Below are 17260 nucleotides of genomic sequence, written 5' to 3'. Positions count from 1 at the left end.
GGTCACAGAGTGGCCCTGTCTGATGGTGACCCTCGGTGAAATCGTGTACGTTCAACACGAGACCGCCACGCCTCGCTGTGGGTGGCAGGCCAGCTTCTGTCTCTCGAAAAATCTAAGACGCATCACGGGATCTTAGCGATCTTATTTTCCCCGTATCTTGAAAAAATTTGCTGTCTCATCATCCTAGGAATGTTTTTTTTCTGCACTTATTCATCGATCCCCAACTATGATGAAAAAGTCTACAAGGATAAGGAAATAAGTGGAGGAATGAAGGAGTCCCTTACAGGGCTGATGCGACAGTGAAATAAGGCGTCACTATGGCACGAGCCTTCAGGTTTCGTCTTGTGTTGCTATAAAAAAGTATCGATCAAATCATCTTTCAAGAAGGTAAACAAGCAGACGGGAGACACCATCTCTGAAGTCTGATTTTTGCTTTCGTTGAACACAGTGGAGAATTCGGAAATCCTCCCCCCTACTCCCCCGCCCCCCACCCCGGCCATAACGGCAAAGGAAAGAAAATTAACAGAGGAGCACGTTTCTGTCAGACGAGTTATTAGACTATTAGACGAATCAGAAGATGAAAGCAAAGGACTGGACTCTAATGAGGGTGGGGAAAAGGATTATATATAAGTGAAATCTCAGACTGCATGTCTTCAAATGGCAGTATCCTAGATGAAGTTGCTCAAACCCCAGAATTTGCAATTCAAGAAAACTACGGGCTATCAAGGGTTATAAAAAAACTTCTCCAACTGTTGTGTTTTGACGATGCAAGCGCAAGAAGCAGCAGCAGGAGGGGTGAGCCAGAACCTATTAGAGATGCATTTGAAATCAGGAAGCAGTATTTCACAGGCTGGGCCTGACCGTCAGTGAGCAGTAAGTACGCGGCACTTGGAGGGTGTTGCCGGATTCCGGTATGTAGACCTTCAAAACCTGGAAAATATGAGGGGAAAATGTGGGTTTGCTATGTTTCAATGCTTATGTCAATTTGTAATAAAGTCGTCTCCCACTATCCTTTATTTTCACTTCTAGAAGTTATTCACAAAGAGACTTAGAAAACAATGGGCCCTTCTCGCGTAAGGGCCCGTTGGAACCCAGATAGCAAATGTTGTCTGTTTTCCCCCGGCACACTGGGAGTTAAGGTGAGCCCGATCGGCCTGGTTGTATGTTTTCGGGCCAGCTACATTCAGCGGCACAGGTGCGGCCCAGCACAATTAGAGAGGTGGAGGTTGGCAACTCGAGCATGACAGAGCAGGATCGAGGCAAGGGAGCTGACGGTACCTGAAAGGAAATTCATCTAGGTCAACGGGGATGCAGCGACATTGGGGGATGGGGATGAGGGAGACGGGATAGCGAAAGGTGGCAGGTACCAAAGGGTAGCAGAGGGAGGGAAGGTGATTGGAGAGTGCGATGCTGGAGGTGGACAGAGTTATAGCCATTGGTAATGAGAAGATCTCAGGTGGGCGGGGAGAATGAGTGGCTCCAGGTAGAGCTGAGGTCAACGAAGTGAGAGGCCAGGGGTTTGGCAGGATCATCTGTGTGGCTGTGGAGAACACGGAGAATGATGGCAGGAGTGTGTTGGAGAGAGACAGGGAACCAGGAGCTAAAATCTTCAAGGGAGTGACCCTCGGCTGGACAGAAGACAGGAACAAGGAGAGGTAGTGGGTGGTATAGTCCGGTGGTGTGCGATTCAAAGCTGGGGGGGGGGTGCAGTTAGGGAAGAGGGAGGGTGGTCTCTAAGGGACAACGTGAAGCAAGGCCCTGGGGAATGAGGGGTGGAGAGAGGAAAGAGCCACCCTGCGAGTAGGCTCCAGGAATGCACATCCTCAGGGGAAGGTTAGAGCGAGAAGTGAAGGGAGACTGAGAATAGGGGTCATGGTCGGAAGAACAAGGTTTCAGGAATCGGAGGGGGTTGGAGAAGAGGTCGGAGAGGATGCCGAGAGCCTTATGGGGTAAGAGACTGGGAAAGGGGAAGAGCTGGGAGGCCCAGGCTTCTCGTGACAGACGGGCATAGGGTTACCCCAGAGAGCAGGACTGCAGCGGCGACCATTAAAGGGGTACACAGCTCGTGAGGGGCGGGGCTTGAATGGTACTGTAAGGGCGTGGAGCCTGGGCGCCAGCTACAGCCTCGGCCCTGCCACTGACTTCAGTGTGTTACCCGGTGACGCCGCCTCGGTGAAACCGGATGATAGCGCTTTCTGGATCTGGGGCTGATGCGATTACAGGAGCTCACGCAGTGAAAACCTCTCGGCAGTCACCAGCACCCAGCGTAAGGTGCTAATGGAGACCCTTGCCCGTCAAGCGATTAACGAAGACCAAGGTCAACGCCAGGCGAGGCCCAACCTAAAGGGACAATCCAGGACGGAGCCAGGGAGAGCAGCCGCGAGCCGTAGAGGCACGCGAAGCCTCGTCAGAAGAGAAGAAAACACGCTGGAAAAGCTGAGAACGATAAGCAGCTTGCAGGAAAGCACGAGAAGACGAGAAACAGAAGCCAGCACGCTAACATGGAGAGTGAAAGGAAAACGAAGAACGAAACACCATAGTCTGCTTTTTGCGACCGTTGTTACGGGAGGAGTGCACCGTTCCTGGAGGTACTGCAATACCAGGCCGATGCGTGGAGTGGACGGAGCAAGCTCCTATTCCATCTCCCTGCTCCAAAAACCCATTTAATATATTGTCCTCGGATAGAGGACGTAGCAGATATTAAACTGATAAGAACAGATACTACACTTGATCTTAGCCAAAAGGCCGAGAAGCGATACTTGCCACTCTAGCCTCGCCGTCGCCGGCCGCCTGTCACCCATATTCAGCTCACGGTGAGCCGCGTCCCGCTCAGTCCCGGCCTCGCTTCTTTGGCTGCTTTGACAGTACGGTGGGAGTCGCCGGACAGTCGGCTCTGGTGTGGATTTTTCATTCTCTACATTTTTAAGGAGAAATTCTAAATCCCTGGTGGTTCCGTCGTTCGCGCGCTAAACAGTCACTTCTGATCTGCATGCCCCGCCTTGTGTCCCCAGAGGAGACGCGGCTCCCGCGGGCCGACTCCACCCTCCGGGCCGCCTCTGCGCGCGGGGAGCCCTCGCCCAACTGGGGGCCGCCTCCTGGCCGGTACGAGGGGCGCAGAGACCGGGGAGGAGGGGCGGCTGCCGGGGACCGGGAAGGAGGAGCTGGCACGGTGGCAGCTCCCGGGCCTTCCGGGAGCCCCCGAAAGCAGGAACTTGCTTCCGTCCACTGCTCTTTCCCCCGCACGAACTGCACACCCAGCAACCGTTCAATGAATGAGATCGTGCCCGCGACTCGCTCAGCCAGTGCCCGACACGCCGCGACGATGACCGCTCTTCAGCCACCCCCGGCCCCGCCCCTCCCTCCTCAGGACCTCTCTGCTCGCGTCCGGGTTCTTCGGGCCGTCATCCGCCCAATACTAGTCCGGGTCCCCGGGTGGTTTCGTCCTGAGAAAGGGATGTCCTGGATTACTTTCACTGGCATGGGTGGGGGGCAGCGGAAGGGGTCGATCTTATAGGTGAAATGGTGCCTCGGCGTAGTTTTGATTGGCAGTTCCCCAATCACCGGTGAGGCTGAGCGTCCTCTCCCGTGCCGTGCCGGAGAGCCACGCTTGTTTTCTCTCTGTGGACTCCCTGTTCGGGGACTTCGCCCTTCTCTTGCTGGGCTGTCCGTTGGGCTCCATCATAAGGGCTTGGGTCTGCAATTTGCGTATTAAGGGGGCTGGCCCTTTGTACGTAATGTAAGAAGCGGTGAATATTTTCTCTTGTTCGATATCTGTCTTTTGGCTTTGCTTAAGATGATGATTCCATTTGCTTAAGGTTCCATCCAAAGTTATTTTTATATCATCATATTTATCAATTTGTTAAAAATCGCTTTCAGATTTTGAGTCAAAGTTAGAAAGAACTTCACCGAGACGTCATAAAATAATTTCCTAAATCTTCCTGTAGGTCTTTTTCTTCCTCTTTCTCAACATCTAAGTCTTTGAGCCATTTGGTATTTCCTCTGGAGTACAGTGTAAATGAGTCAATTTCTCCTGCACACATCTGAGGTGCCACCTTTAATTCTAAACTGTGTCACACGCACATTTTTGTGATATTCCTGCATATTTCTTTAAAAAGTACCAGAACACGCTGACCTAACCACCTCTGATTCTGTGAGTCCACCCACGGACTGACCCGTCCCTTCCATGCGGATGACGGCTGTGCCCCCATCAGACAGAGCCCGACACTGAGAGGCGGCTGTGATCCGATTCCTGTCCCCTAGGCGTTCACGGTCAAGTGGGGGGGGGGGGGGCATGTCTATGGATGATCCTTCCCTCAGGAGAAGGGATGCCGGTTCCGGAGGTGACAGGCACTACCGAGTGGACGGACCCTCGCACCGAACGGGAGGCCGACTGATAAAGCTCCTGTCTTTACCCTGGGGAAATGGATTTGCCCTGGAAGACACAGCTGCGAGTGTCTGAGCTCGGGTCCGGGGTCTGACCCCACAGGACTCTGGGCCTCCTGCCATCACCACCAGTTCCAACTTAACGAATGGTCAACAATCACCTGTGACTTGACCTGCCAGGGCCTGCGCTTGCTCCTGGGAGTAGAGATGGGCCAGACACTGCTCCTGACTCTGGGGAGCGTCCAGCCCAGGACCGGGACCACGACACCTGCCCAAATGGCCAGAACACGAGTTTGATGAGGACGAGCGGACCTCGGGAGATGAACAAATGGTTGTGGCTCCCACCTAGCCGTGACCCCCTTGAGGCCCAAGGCTTCTCCCATTTGGCTCTGTGACCCTACCGGCGGGAGCATGCGACACACACCCGATGAATGAGAAAGTGGGGCGGATCAGGAAGCCAGCTGAATCAGGAAGGCCTTCCCGACATCCGGGAGGGCTTACAGGACAAGTCAGAATTTCGATGGGGGGGCCGAGGGGGCATGTTGACATGAGGGGGGAACCTGGGCATTGGAGCCTGAGGCAAGAGCGTGGGCAAATGAGGGGACCGGTTTGCAGTCCGCTGACCAGCCCAAGCCACCTTCACGTTATGATCTGGGCCTCGGAACTGCCCCCGGGGACGCTTGCTTCTCGTGGGCTCTTTCCTACCGTGATCAATCCCCACCCCCGGGCCGGTCCCCGCACAGACTCATTCACATCCCAGACTCGGCCAGCTGGTTCAGCTTCTCAAGGGAGCCGGCACCCCTGCCTTGCCCCAGCCTGGCCCCAGCTGGAGCCCTCCTTAGATCAGATCGAGGCAGTTCAGTTGGTGAACCATTGTCTGCAGAAGCCAAGAGGCTGCCGGTTGGCCATCAGACTCGAATCCCGTGGATGTTTGTTGACTGCCCGCCGTGTAGGGCAGGGTCACGGAAGGTCCCCTTTCATCTGTACGCTGCCCATGGAAGGTGGCTTTCCGCCCCCGTTTCATAGAGGAGAAAGCAGCGTATAATAGTCTGACTTCATTTTGATGTGTGATGGCTGTCAGCTTTCGAGCCTCACTGCTCCACTTCCTCTTCCTCTCCTGCCCTGTGGCTGGGCAAGCAGATATGAAAGCCTTACCCCAGGCCCTCCGCTCACCACCATAAAAACATCAACCCAGGGCCGGCCCGGTGGCGTAGCGGTTAAGTTTGCAAGCTCTGCTTTGGCGGCCCGGCTCGTAGGTTCGAATCCCGGGCACGGACTGGCGCACCATTAACCAAGCCATGCTTTCTCGGTGTCCCACGTACAAAACGGAGGACGATGGGCACAGATGTTGATACCGAGCAACGGGATCGCTCTGCTCGCCCCGATTTGAGCCAATTAATCACAATGAGTTAGAGATCGAGAAACGAAGTTTAATTAGATTAGCCGGCACATTGGAAGACAGGTGACTAATGTCTCAAAGACCCATCTTCAAAGGTTACAGAATCTTGAGGCAGTTATATAGGGAAAACGGGCAGTGAGGAGGGGGTCCAGCGGTGTTGGTCTTCAGGCGTGATGGTGTCTTGACACGAGTGCAGCCACGTTGGGCCGTTCCATTAACCTACAGCCAGCAGCACACAAAGAAATAGAAAGCTGCTGTCTGTGTGGTGGGAACTGGCCTTTCTCCCACGGAGATAGTTGCAATTTGTAAGAATTTCAAGGTCCTTTGGGCGTCATGGCCTGGGGCAGACTGGCCATCTGTGCCGGGCTGGGATGATAACCAGGGAAAACAAGGCAGGTACACAACTGCTGGGCTGGGACGCTAGCCAGGAGGCTCAGTGCACGTACGCCACTGATAACCATTTGCGCATGGGAACATTGAATGCTTGCTCTGTAAACTCTGTAACTGCTTATATGAACTGCTGGAAACCGAGGCCTGATGAGAGTCTCACCTGTGGAAGGGACGCCTTGCCCAGGACGTGTGATTCCTGCCCAGCCGTGTCAACTGACGGGACTCTCCCGGCAGTGGGGCATGGATGTTGTGAGTAACCGATCTGATGTGTTCTCTTTTCGGTCAACCTGGTGTTTCTCTTTCCGGTTGATTTGTGTCATTTCCCTTCAGTCGATCTGGTGTTTCCCTTTCCGATCGATCTGATGTTTTTCCCTCTTACTATATGACCTATTCGAATCTGCCGCTATCTCAGCCGATCTGGTGTTTCCGTTTCCGATCGAGCTGGTGTTTTTCCCTCTTATCATTTGGTCTATTCGGATCTGTTTGCGGACTATCGCCCTTATTCTCCTCTATATAATAAAATATACCTTCGGTCCATTTGTTTGGAGTGGGAAGTTTCTTTTACGTCTCCGATCGAATCCCCGAACCTCTCATAACAGATGGGCGCCAGGCATCGCATTGTTCCATTCTTCTGTCAGCTGTGATGGATACCTTGTAGGTGTGTTTCCCTCCTGTGGTTAGCCTGTTCCTGGAGAGAAACGCATAGAACAAAGTTTTTAATTTATCAAGCTACTGGGGAGTACATACGTAAGCGGAGGCCACAAATCAAGAGAGCATGTGAATTTTTTGGAGTACGGGCAGAGCAGCGAGTAGTCACACAGAGGAGGGGCTGGAGCCATTTAGTGTAACAAGATGGCCTCACTTATGCTCACTTACAGTGTTAGCTTGGAGCCAATCTTCCTCAAGCAAAAAAGAGGAAGACTGGCAATAGATGTTAGCTCAGGGCCAATCTTCCTCACAAAAAAAAAAAAAATTAACAAAGAAAAAACACAAAACACAAACCCAGTCTCCTTCCCTTGGTTTTCGAATGCGCCTGGGAGCCACCCTGCTCTCCCCCGAAAGCCTCATCGTGTGAGTTATAAACCCTTTGGTACCCTCCGCACGTGGTGACATCGGTCTCAGCCTCCAAAACAAATTTGGGATGGGGGGTGGGGTGGGGAGGGCTCCATCTGGTTCCGCAGGGTGCAGCACAACACAGAAGCTACAGGACTTGCTCTCAGCGTATTCCGAGACCAGTCCAAAGGCCTCCCCGCTAGGTTGCGCCGAGACAGAACCAGGGAATTCGTCATGTCCTCATTCCTACGCTGTTTGCCCAGGGCCTTCGGTGTGTTGAACACGAAGCCAGTCTGGCATTGTCATAAACCGATTCATGACTGGATTTGCAGGAGCGCATCGAACACTTTCACTGTCACGGAGAATTCGTTGTTTCAGAATAAATTGACCAGCAGCAGCGTCTTCCCCGGACGCTCTAAGGAGTGCTTCTGGAGGCACACTGTGCACCCGACACCCGAAACACAGAGCGAGCTTTGAAGTCCACCGGCCTTCGGGCACCACCCCAGAGATTCGAATCCCATTGCCTTGCGGTGGTGCTGGGACATCAGCATGATTTAAACGAGCCCCCAGGAGATCCCGACGTGCTGCCAAAGTGGATCAAGACTGCCATAGGTCTAGAAGAACGAATTTTCCTTCCCCCTCAGGGAAGACCTTTGTAGATATGACCTCATCTGCCTGTAATCTGTTCTGGGCGGTAGGGATCTGGCAGAGCGATTTTAGGGCTGCCGGAAGGAACTGGATTCAAATCACCTAAACTGGAGGTGGTGCTCACCTATCCACAAGCGCGTCGCTTTATGTGTTTCTATCAGAAACTGTCACCAAGCTGTCGGCCTGGGCCAACCTCAGGGGCGGAGGGCGAGGGAAAGCAGGCATATGAAGAAAACACTCAAGAGAAGAGGCCAAAGATATATGGGAGATTTGACAGACGACTGAGAGAGTTTTCAGGAGATTGTGTGTGTGTGCGCGCGCGCGCGCGTTCGGGGGAGGGGGGGACATATCAGATATTAAACCGATAAGAACAGATACTACATGCGGGGGTGGGGGGGCGCGCAGATAAGAGAAAAGGGCGTGCGAGATGAACGGGGAGACCTGGGCTTTCATCTCCTGGGATAGAGAATGATGGGACTGGTCCTGGTGGCTGCACACAGGTCAGCGGACACCTGACGGCGAACAGGTACAGCCCCGTGTGGAAGGGATGTCTTAGATGCTCCCCTCAGGGACTCGAGAGCCTGCCTACGGGGCTTCCAGCCTTGCGGCTGCGTGGGACAAAGCGCAAAACGCTCTCCCTCCTGTGCATGGCTGTGTGGGATGGCAGCCCGGGTGTGTCAGGTGCTTAGATCAGCGATTTCAGGACAGGGTAGGGGAAAGATGGAGCCTGGTACGCAGACGTCACTACCAAGGGAGCCAGACACAAGCTCTCTCTCTCTCTCTCAGCATTTGAAGAGTAGAAAGAAATTTAGCTTTAAACTTAGCCTACAGGGCCGGCCCCGCGGCTTAGCGGTTAAGTGCACGCGCTCCGCTACTGGCGGCCCAGGCCCGGATCCCGGGCGCGCCCCGACGCACCGCTTCTCTGGCCATGCTGAGGCCACGACCCACATACAGCAACTAGAAGGATAGTGCAACTGTGACATACACCTATCTACTGGGGCTTTGGGGAAAAAAAGGAGGAGGATTGGCAGTGGATGTTAGCTCAGGGTTGATCTCACAAAAAAAATAAAATAAAAAATAAAAATAAACTTAACCTACAGATGAGGTCCTGTTGCCAACCCCACCCGCAATATACAGCAGCCGGTATTCTTAAAGCTTCCCTCCTTCCGATAACCTGAGCGAGAACTTAAGAAAGAGAAAAGATCTCCGTTACAAAAAGGCGAAACTAAGTGGGAAAAGGACTCGCCCACAGAAACAACGTTCCGTGTGGTCCTCTACAGAAAGCGAGCAACTACGACTAGAACAAGCGGGAAAAAAGTGGAAGCTGCAAAGAAGATAAACATCTCAAACCAGTCAGTCTGTCATTTGTGTTACCGCTTTTTGCCCCCGAGGGGGTGCACCGTTCCTGGAGGTACTGCAATACCAGGTCGATGCGTGGAGTGGACGGAGCAAGCTCCTATTCCATCTCCCTGCTCCAAAAATCCATTTAATATATTGTCCTCGGATAGAGGACGTATCAGATATTAAACTGATAAGAACAGATACTACACTTGATCTTAGCCAAAAGGCCGAGAAGCGATGCCTGTCACCCTGGCCTCGCCGTCGCCGGCCGCCTGTCACCCATATTCAGCTCACGGTGAGCCGCGTCCCGCTCAGTCCGCAGCCTTGGCTCCCTAGCCTGTGGTTGACTCCAGACGCGGTGCCGCCGCACTTATCCTCCACATTCCGTCCATTTTCACCTCCCCCTCGGCTCCCTGCCGTCCTTCCCGGGAGGACGAGGCGCTCTTTGCATGCCCCGCCCTTCGCCGCCCGGGGGCGTGGCCACCGCGGTCGCGCTTCGCCCCGGGCCTCCCGGCCTCCGCGCCTCGGCGCTCGGAGCTCCGCCGCAGCCCGCCGCCCACGTCCCGGCTCCCGGACGGCAGCAGGGGCACTGGGGCTGGGCGGCGGGAGGGCGTCTGTGGAAGGGAGCTGTGGGACCAGAGCGGTCCGCGCGCTCCGGAAGAAAGGCCGCGGGGTCATCGCGGTGCATCCGGGAGAGGCGCGTCGGCCCGGGGCCTCTAGGCAGGACCCCGACCTTGGGCGGGGAGCGAACTACCGCGGAGGCAAGGGCCGCCGTGACTGTGCGCCGGTCTCCGCCCCGTCTTCCTCCCCAGCCTCCGTGACTGAGACCCCCAGCTTCGCCGGGCGGGCGTCTGTTTCTTCCCTCGGTTCTCCGCAAAGCCTGTAGTGAGCTGTAGGGTCTGTGAGGCTGGGGCGGTCGGCCCCAGACCCACTGACTCATCAGTTCTGTCAGCCCTGCGGGGAAGGCACCGCGGCCACACCGGGGCCGCGCGTCGGGCACTGCGCTGCATCCTCTGGTATGTTTTAACCCGTTTGCATCCTCGAGACCCTAGAGCGGGTTGAAGCTGTTATCAGCTCTTTTCGCAGATGTGGCCACCGAGGCCAGAGAGGTTGAGAAAACCTGTCCGGTGTCACACAGCTAGCAGGCAGCCGACCTGCGGGCCTCACCCGGTCCCAGGACACCGCTCGCGCCTGGAGCCCAGGCCCCGCTAACGGATGGGGTCTACAAGAGGGAAGCCATAAGAGCAGGGAGCCGACCGTGGAGCGGAGAAGGGTTGCTGGTCGGACACACATGGGTCGGCTGGCGCGAGGCCCGCAACAGGGTGGTTTTGCTAAGGGCGGGTGACATCCGCCGTCACGTCCCTGCCCGACGGTGCCCCGGCTCTAGGCTCTGTGACTCTGCGGGCCGGGGCTTTCCCCCTCTCCCGTGGGCAGGCGTGATCTCTCTCTCACTGGTTCTCAGCGCCGCGCCAGGGTTAGCGGGAGCCTGAGGAAGTCAGTCACCTTCCCGACAGATCAGCTCTGAGGGTGGAGATGCCAGCCACGAGGCAGAAGCAGCGTCTCTGCCGGTCGCTTCTCTGAACCTCCATCTCCTCGCTGGAACCAGGTCCCAGTAAAACCCAACCTGGGGACTGTTTTGAGCAACCGCCCTCCTGACCCCGGCCCCGGGGCGCCCCTCGGGCCTCAACCTGGTTTTGAGTTGCCCGGTAGCGCGTGCCAGCCCCTGACGTGTCTGTCTGTCTGTTTGTTTGTTTGTTTGTTTCTTGCCAATGGAGGACGTTTAGTGAATCGAATTGAGTAGAAGGAGATTATCTGGGCAATCGAAATGCGGGTGTTGTGGGTGTTTTTAATGGGGGTATCATTGACATATAACATCGTATTAGTTTCAGGTGTACAACATAACAATTCCATGTCAGTATCCACTGCGAAATGATCTCCGCCGTGAGTCTAGTTACCATCTGTCACCATGCAAAGCTACAAATTTTGATTCCTCGTGAAGAGAACGTTTAAGTGTACTCTCTTAGCAACTTTCTAATATGCAACACAATAGGATTGACTATGGTCGCCGTGCCATTACATTAAATCCCCACAACTTACCCATTTTATAGCTGGAGGTTCAGACCTCTCGACCCCCTCCGGACATGGTATACATGTGCCGTGTCTGTAACCCTGCCTCCCCCCAGCCACCAGAAGATCCCACTCGGACTGCTTTTTCCACTGCTCTGTCGCCCGTACTCAGACCAGCACCCAGCACCTAAATATTTGTGGAATGGATGAGTGAATGGATCGGGATTAAATGAGATAATCTGTCAACCTTGCTTACCCAGCGCCAGGCATGTGCTTATGATGGTGGCTCTTTGGGCCTCTGCAATCCAAGACCTCTCTGCTTGGCTCCATGCTCTTCGGTGGTCACTTTGTGGTTTCCCAGGTATCTGGACCCTCAGACAATTACGTTCCCTGCAAAGGAGCGTCTCCCGTTGGTCTCAGTTCGCCTTCTAGCGTGCGCATGGGCCTCCCGTGAGTCTGGTTCACTCCAGTCAGTCCCCCTCCCCACCAGGCCTGCTCAGATCAACTCGCACAGACAGTTGTGCCCGCAAAGCTTCGGTCGGCACCAGGCCTCGTCCAGGCGCCTCGTGCCTTCGCTAAGGTATTGCACCCTCACGGTCCCTGGTACCGCCGCCCCAGAGGACTCGGGAGCCACAGCTCAGGGATAGGGACTCTGGGAGCACCCCGAGAGTTCTCAAGCGGTTCCTGTTTCTGCAGCCTGGCCAACCCAGTATGTTATTGATGCCGGCCCTGATATCAGTTGCCCTACATTAAACCCAGCATATCTGAGGTTCAAACCAAAAGCACCCATCCTCTTTCCCTGCTTCTCTAAGTTACATTCATCTGTAAATACCAGTTTTTCAGACCTTCGTATCCCTCAACTTCACAAGGCAGATAGAAGTTACACATTGTTAAAAGCCCAGGTGGCCTCAAGCTGGGCTCACACTGAAGTTTGGGCTAATTACCAGTTCTTGAGGTTTGTTACAGGAAAACTGATATCCAGAAAATATCAAGAAGCTAGAGCTTCTCAGACCCCAACTCCTTGACTCCCCGGCACCAGAATCCACCATCCACCGCGGAGACAGTTGAAGGACACCCACCTGTGATTCCCTTATCTCGGCGTCCTCCTCCCTGCCAGCAGCCTCACAAGGCCAAACGCAGGCTGATGGGAAAGCGCAGACCAGCAAGGCCACAGGCTCCCCCTCCCTACAAGCAGTCACAACCTTTAAAACCCCGTTGCCTCCCATCTTTCGGGGAGATGGGAAAAATCTGAGAGCTCTCGTCTCCCGGCTGACGTCACCCGAAATAAAAACTCTTTCCTTGCCGTAAGCCCGGTGTTCCAGTTTTATCTGGCCCCTCTTGTGTGGCGGGTAAAGAACCTAGGTATGTATCCGGTAACATTATCAGGCTCTTGGGGTTTTGCCAAACTCACAGGTTATAAATTATATCTCAGTGCCATTTTAGTATGCATTTCTCTCTTTATAGTTAGGTGGTACATCTTTTCGTACGTGAAAAACCACGTTTATTACCTTTCCTGTGAGCTGTGTGATCTTTGCCCATATTTTATTGGGTGGTTCGATTTTGGTCAAAAGTTGACTTCGGGGGCCCGGCCTGGTGGTGTAGCAGTTAAGTGCATGCTTTCCGCTTTGGCAGCCCGGGCTTCTCGGATTCGGATCCTTCCTGGGCGCGGACCTACTCACCGCTCATCAAGCCATGCTGAGGCGGTGTCCCACATAGAAGAGCCACAACTCGACAACTAGGATACACAACTACGTACTGCGGCTTTGGGGAGAAAAAAGAAGCAAAAAAGAGGGAGATTGGCAACAGATGTTACCACAGGGCCAATCTTCCTCAAAAACAAAAAACAAAGAAAAAGTTGACTTTTGGAGTCGGAGTCACAGGGTGAGGAAGGGTTGGGTCCTCTGGGAAGAAGTCACTGAGACAGAGTGAGGAGTATAAACGGTTGACTGGGGTGGGGGGCTTAATGCTTTGAAAGATAGAGAAGGGGGGAAGCAGGGGTGGGCAGGGAGAGCCTCAGAACCCCTGCAGTCTGACCAAGGCTAGGCCGGTCAAGGGAGGTTCAGAAACACAGAAGGCCCCCGGAGGAGCCCCGCATCCGGACGCCAGGGAGAAAACGGCCGGGCCCTCCCACCCCCACCCCCACCGCGCTCGTGCTCGTGCTCGTGCTCGGGATTGAGGTCCCCAGGAAGGAGTGTGGGGCCCCCGTGTGGCCTCCGTGGCCACCATCGTGGCCCCACCGTTCACATGCCCATCGTGCCAGGCCTGGGGTGACCAGCGACAAAGGCTGGCAGGGTCATTCCGTCTGTCGGTTGTCCAGTGCCTCTTTCTCAGGCCTCTCCTCCTGCTCAGGCTCTATCCTGATCTGCCACGTGCACCTTAGGAAGGCCTGCCGCAGCTGCTGGCCCCGCCCACCCCCGACGTCACAACCTGGAGGCCTGATGGACAGTCCGGGGCCCGTGGTCTCTGACTGTCCCGCGGTCAACGTCCATCTCTACCAAGGCCCGTCTCTCCTAGCGAGCCCTGGCTCGCTTTTCAGAAGGTGGAGAAGTCTCTTCGGTAGGTGGTGTGGCCTGGTTCTGGAACCCCGAGGGCCCCAGTTGTGATCCTCCACTGTGGCTGGCCATAAACTCCACACAGCATCTCTTCCCTGGCTGACATGCACCCTGTCCCCAACATGATAGGGGCCGCTGGGTCCTGTGGCCCAAGCAGCAGGGCTGCCCCACTGCACTTGCAGGGCTTCACAGCCCTTCTGTGCTCTGGGCTCAACTCCAAACTGAAGGTCTTTTGCTCAAACACCTGGTGTATGAGCCCAAGCAGTACTTCCAGGTGTGGAATGCGTTGCTTCCAGAACCTGAAGAGGCTCACGGGGCCCTGGGCTTCCTTCGCAGTGGTCGGGGGCACAAAGGGGAAGCAACTTGCCTCTGCTTTGGAGGGGACATCCCAGCCCGCCCTGGACAGCAGGAGCCCCTGAACACCGTGCTGCCCTGTTTCACTGGAGCGTTTACTTCCCTCTCTGACTGGGGGGCACAGGAGTGTGTGTGTCTCATGGAGCCATCTGGTGTGCCAGGCCCCCCAGCTCATCTGCAACCGAGCCAAAGGGGCTCATTCTGCGCGCTGCAATCCAGTGCCGATCAATTGCAAACGAGTCGGTGGTTGAGAAAGGAAAGTTCATACGATTCGCTGGCATAATCGGAAGATGGTGGACTAGTGTCCTAAAGAACCATCTTAAAATCATACAGAGTCTTGAGGCGGTTATATAGGGGAAATGGGCAGGGAAGGAGGGGGTTTAGGGATATTGACCAATCTGGTGTGACGAACTTCAAGGTGCCACATTCTCTCTTTCTTCTGTCATCTGTGATGGGTACCAACACAGAGTTTTTCCTTCTGGAGGTCGTCGTGTTCCCGGGGGACTCAGAGAACAAAGTCATTGTCTTATCACAGCTGGGAGATATACGTAAGCAAAAGCCATAGAACTAGCAGATCACGTATTTTGCAAAAGCGAGAGGTGCTTAATCATCGAGGCTACGTGCAGGCTAGAATGTATTCTCAGAGACTAGTGAGTCAGGATCACAGTTACAATATTGCTTCCTTTCCCTAAGATGGCTTCCCTCATGCTACCTTAAGACCTAGCTGTTACAAATCTGGCCCCCTCCGTGGGATGCCCCAGAGGGAGTGGATCGACTCGAGAGTCTGTGGGAGCCTCGGGGGGCCTAGGCCCCTTGGTCCAGAGACCGGAGAGGACAGAGAGAGGCGCAGAGAGGTAAGGTCGCCTTGGGGGGAAGACGTCAGCGTATACCTTTGTGTTTCTTTTCCCCTGTGAACTCTTCATCCCTTGCTCGTTTCCCATTGGGTGTTTGGCTGTTTCTTGTCAATTTCTAGGAGCTCGTCATATCATTGGTGATTATGCTTTTCTGTGGTATATTTGCAATGTTTTTCTCAGTTTTTCATTCGTCTTTTGCTTCGCATATGATGTTTTGTGTTCTGCAGAGAATTTAGATCTTGTGTAACTCAAGTATATCAATCTTTTCTAAAACTTGGGCTTCTGGATTTTGAGTCACAGAAGGCCTTCCCCAACTCCAAAACTTATACAGTTATCTATTACGTATCTGTCTTTTGCCCGTTTTCTCTTGGGTGTTCAGCTGTTTCTTGTCAATTTCTGGGATCTCTTTATATCATTGGGCAGGATAAATAGAAACTAATGCCTTGCGTCAGTCGAGGGTATCTTTTGCTGACAAACGAGTGTGGGCAACTCATGAAAAGAAATGGTTTTCAGGAATTTCAGATTAGGAAATTATCGTGGATCCATAATGATTGACAGCTCTGTTCTCTCCCTCAGAGACTATAAACTTTCTCAGAGCAGGGGCCTGTCTTTGTCATGCCTATGCCCCTGTCACCACGTCTCAGCACACGGCCATCACTCAATAAATATTCCCTGAGTGGATGCACCCTATATTGATACCCTTCATTCAGGAATCTGACCACGTTGGGGGATGCCTTGGTGGTGGACATGCATCTCCCACTCTCTTCTCCAGTCGAAAGCTTCTACCCGTATCCTCTGTGCCTTTCCGCCCTCTACCCCTGGATTAGAAAGGTCAAATACAATTATTATCAACTGTATTCATCATGGTTTTAAATTTTCTATATTTTATGATGCTTTGACATCTTGAGGGCCTGCCAGCCTGGAAGAGACTGCCCCTCCAGGGCTAGCTAATTCCTAGAGATGGCAACATCCTTGCCTGGGAGCCCGCCTTTCATGTGCAAACCAACCAATGCAAAGCCCGTGTCCGCAACCCCGGCCTTTATTTACTCTCACTTGTCTAGCCCGTATTTCCCCTGCCCTCTATCACCCCAGGGCCAGGTCCCTGACAACTGGAGACCACCCCTATAGCCCAGAGCCCCCTGAACTATATTCCAGCTATCTAGTCCTAAACTCGTTCAGACTTGCCTCCCCTGCCCCGCCCATTCCTCCCCTGCCCCGCCCATTCCTCCCCTGCCCCGCCCATTCCTCCCCTGCCCTCCTCCTCCAAAGGACAGTAAAGGCCATGCTTTCTCCTCTGCTGCCTCCGGGATGCTTCCCTATGTGGCTCTACGTGGCGTGGCGCGCCCCCTTGTGTTGGCAACTATAAGTGATAAGACTTCCTTCAATGGTACTGACCTCTCCTTGGTTCCCCCTGTAAAGGCTGTAGGGAAACCATGTTCTCCGGAGAGAGCCAGGATTCAGCAAGCGCCGAAATTTGGGGGAAAGGGGCAGTATTTCAGAAGTCGGGGAGAAGTAAAAGAAAAGATCAGAAAAGGTGAGGAGCTAAGGCGTAGAGAGATGCAAGCCTTAATTTTTGTGGCGACTGGAGAAAATAGTGTAATGAAAGCGGTCCTCTCAGCGTCAGTTCCGAGGAGTGAAGAAGAATCAAGTTCTGACGGAGAGCCGTGACACGATGCCTGTTTCCTGTTCATAACCGTAAACGCTGTCAGGACTACTGTCTCAAGCGAAACGAAACAAGGTATACCTCAGTAGCAGCTGTACAGTAGCTCGACATCAGTTCTCACACGCAATTCTTCGTCTCACCAGCACAAAAGCATAGCCATTAAAGACGTTTCGGCAGAATCGTGAGAAGTAGAGAACACGACAGAAACAGACCAGCAAAAATCAGCAGTAAAACCACTTCAGATCTACCATTTGAACCTCATGTATTCCCCCGAGGGGGGTGCACCGTTCCTGGAAGTACTGCAATACCAGGTCGATGCGTGGAGTGGACGGAGCAAGCTCCTATTCCATCTCCCTGCTCCAAAAATCCATTTAATATATTGTCCTCGGATAGAGGACGTATCAGATATTAAACTGATAAGAACAGATACTACACTTGATCTTAGCCAAAAGGCCGAGAAGCGATGCCTGTCACCCTGGCCTCGCTGTCGCCGGCCGCCTGTCACCCATATTCAGCTCACGGTGAGCCGCGTCCCGCTCAGTCCGGGTCTCACTTC

General features: G+C 54.0%; 1 long non-coding RNA gene and 3 other non-coding genes across 4 annotated transcripts; all 4 read right to left on the bottom strand.

Moving 5' to 3' along the window:
* Nucleotides 1-869: 869 nt before the first annotated feature.
* On the bottom strand, nucleotides 870-12309 carry LOC131417551 (uncharacterized). The gene is made up of 3 exons (XR_009222720.1): nucleotides 11538-12309; nucleotides 6700-6860; nucleotides 870-930 (listed from the first exon to the last, which is right to left on the bottom strand). It is a non-coding gene; the product is annotated as an uncharacterized LOC131417551 (long non-coding RNA).
* LOC131418011 (U2 spliceosomal RNA) lies at nucleotides 2567-2757 on the bottom strand. Its single transcript, XR_009222808.1, has one exon. It is a non-coding gene; the product is annotated as a U2 spliceosomal RNA (small nuclear RNA).
* Nucleotides 9263-9453, bottom strand: LOC131418003 (U2 spliceosomal RNA). The gene has a single exon (XR_009222800.1). It is a non-coding gene; the product is annotated as a U2 spliceosomal RNA (small nuclear RNA).
* Nucleotides 12310-16978: 4669 nt separating the features above from the next.
* On the bottom strand, nucleotides 16979-17169 carry LOC131418007 (U2 spliceosomal RNA). Its single transcript, XR_009222804.1, has one exon. It is a non-coding gene; the product is annotated as a U2 spliceosomal RNA (small nuclear RNA).
* Nucleotides 17170-17260: the final 91 nt, after the last annotated feature.

Source organism: Diceros bicornis, chromosome 18 (assembly GCF_020826845.1).
Source record: "Diceros bicornis minor isolate mBicDic1 chromosome 18, mDicBic1.mat.cur, whole genome shotgun sequence".
Lineage (NCBI taxonomy): Eukaryota > Metazoa > Chordata > Mammalia > Perissodactyla > Rhinocerotidae > Diceros > Diceros bicornis.
This window is presented reverse-complemented; position numbering and strand designations above follow the sequence as displayed.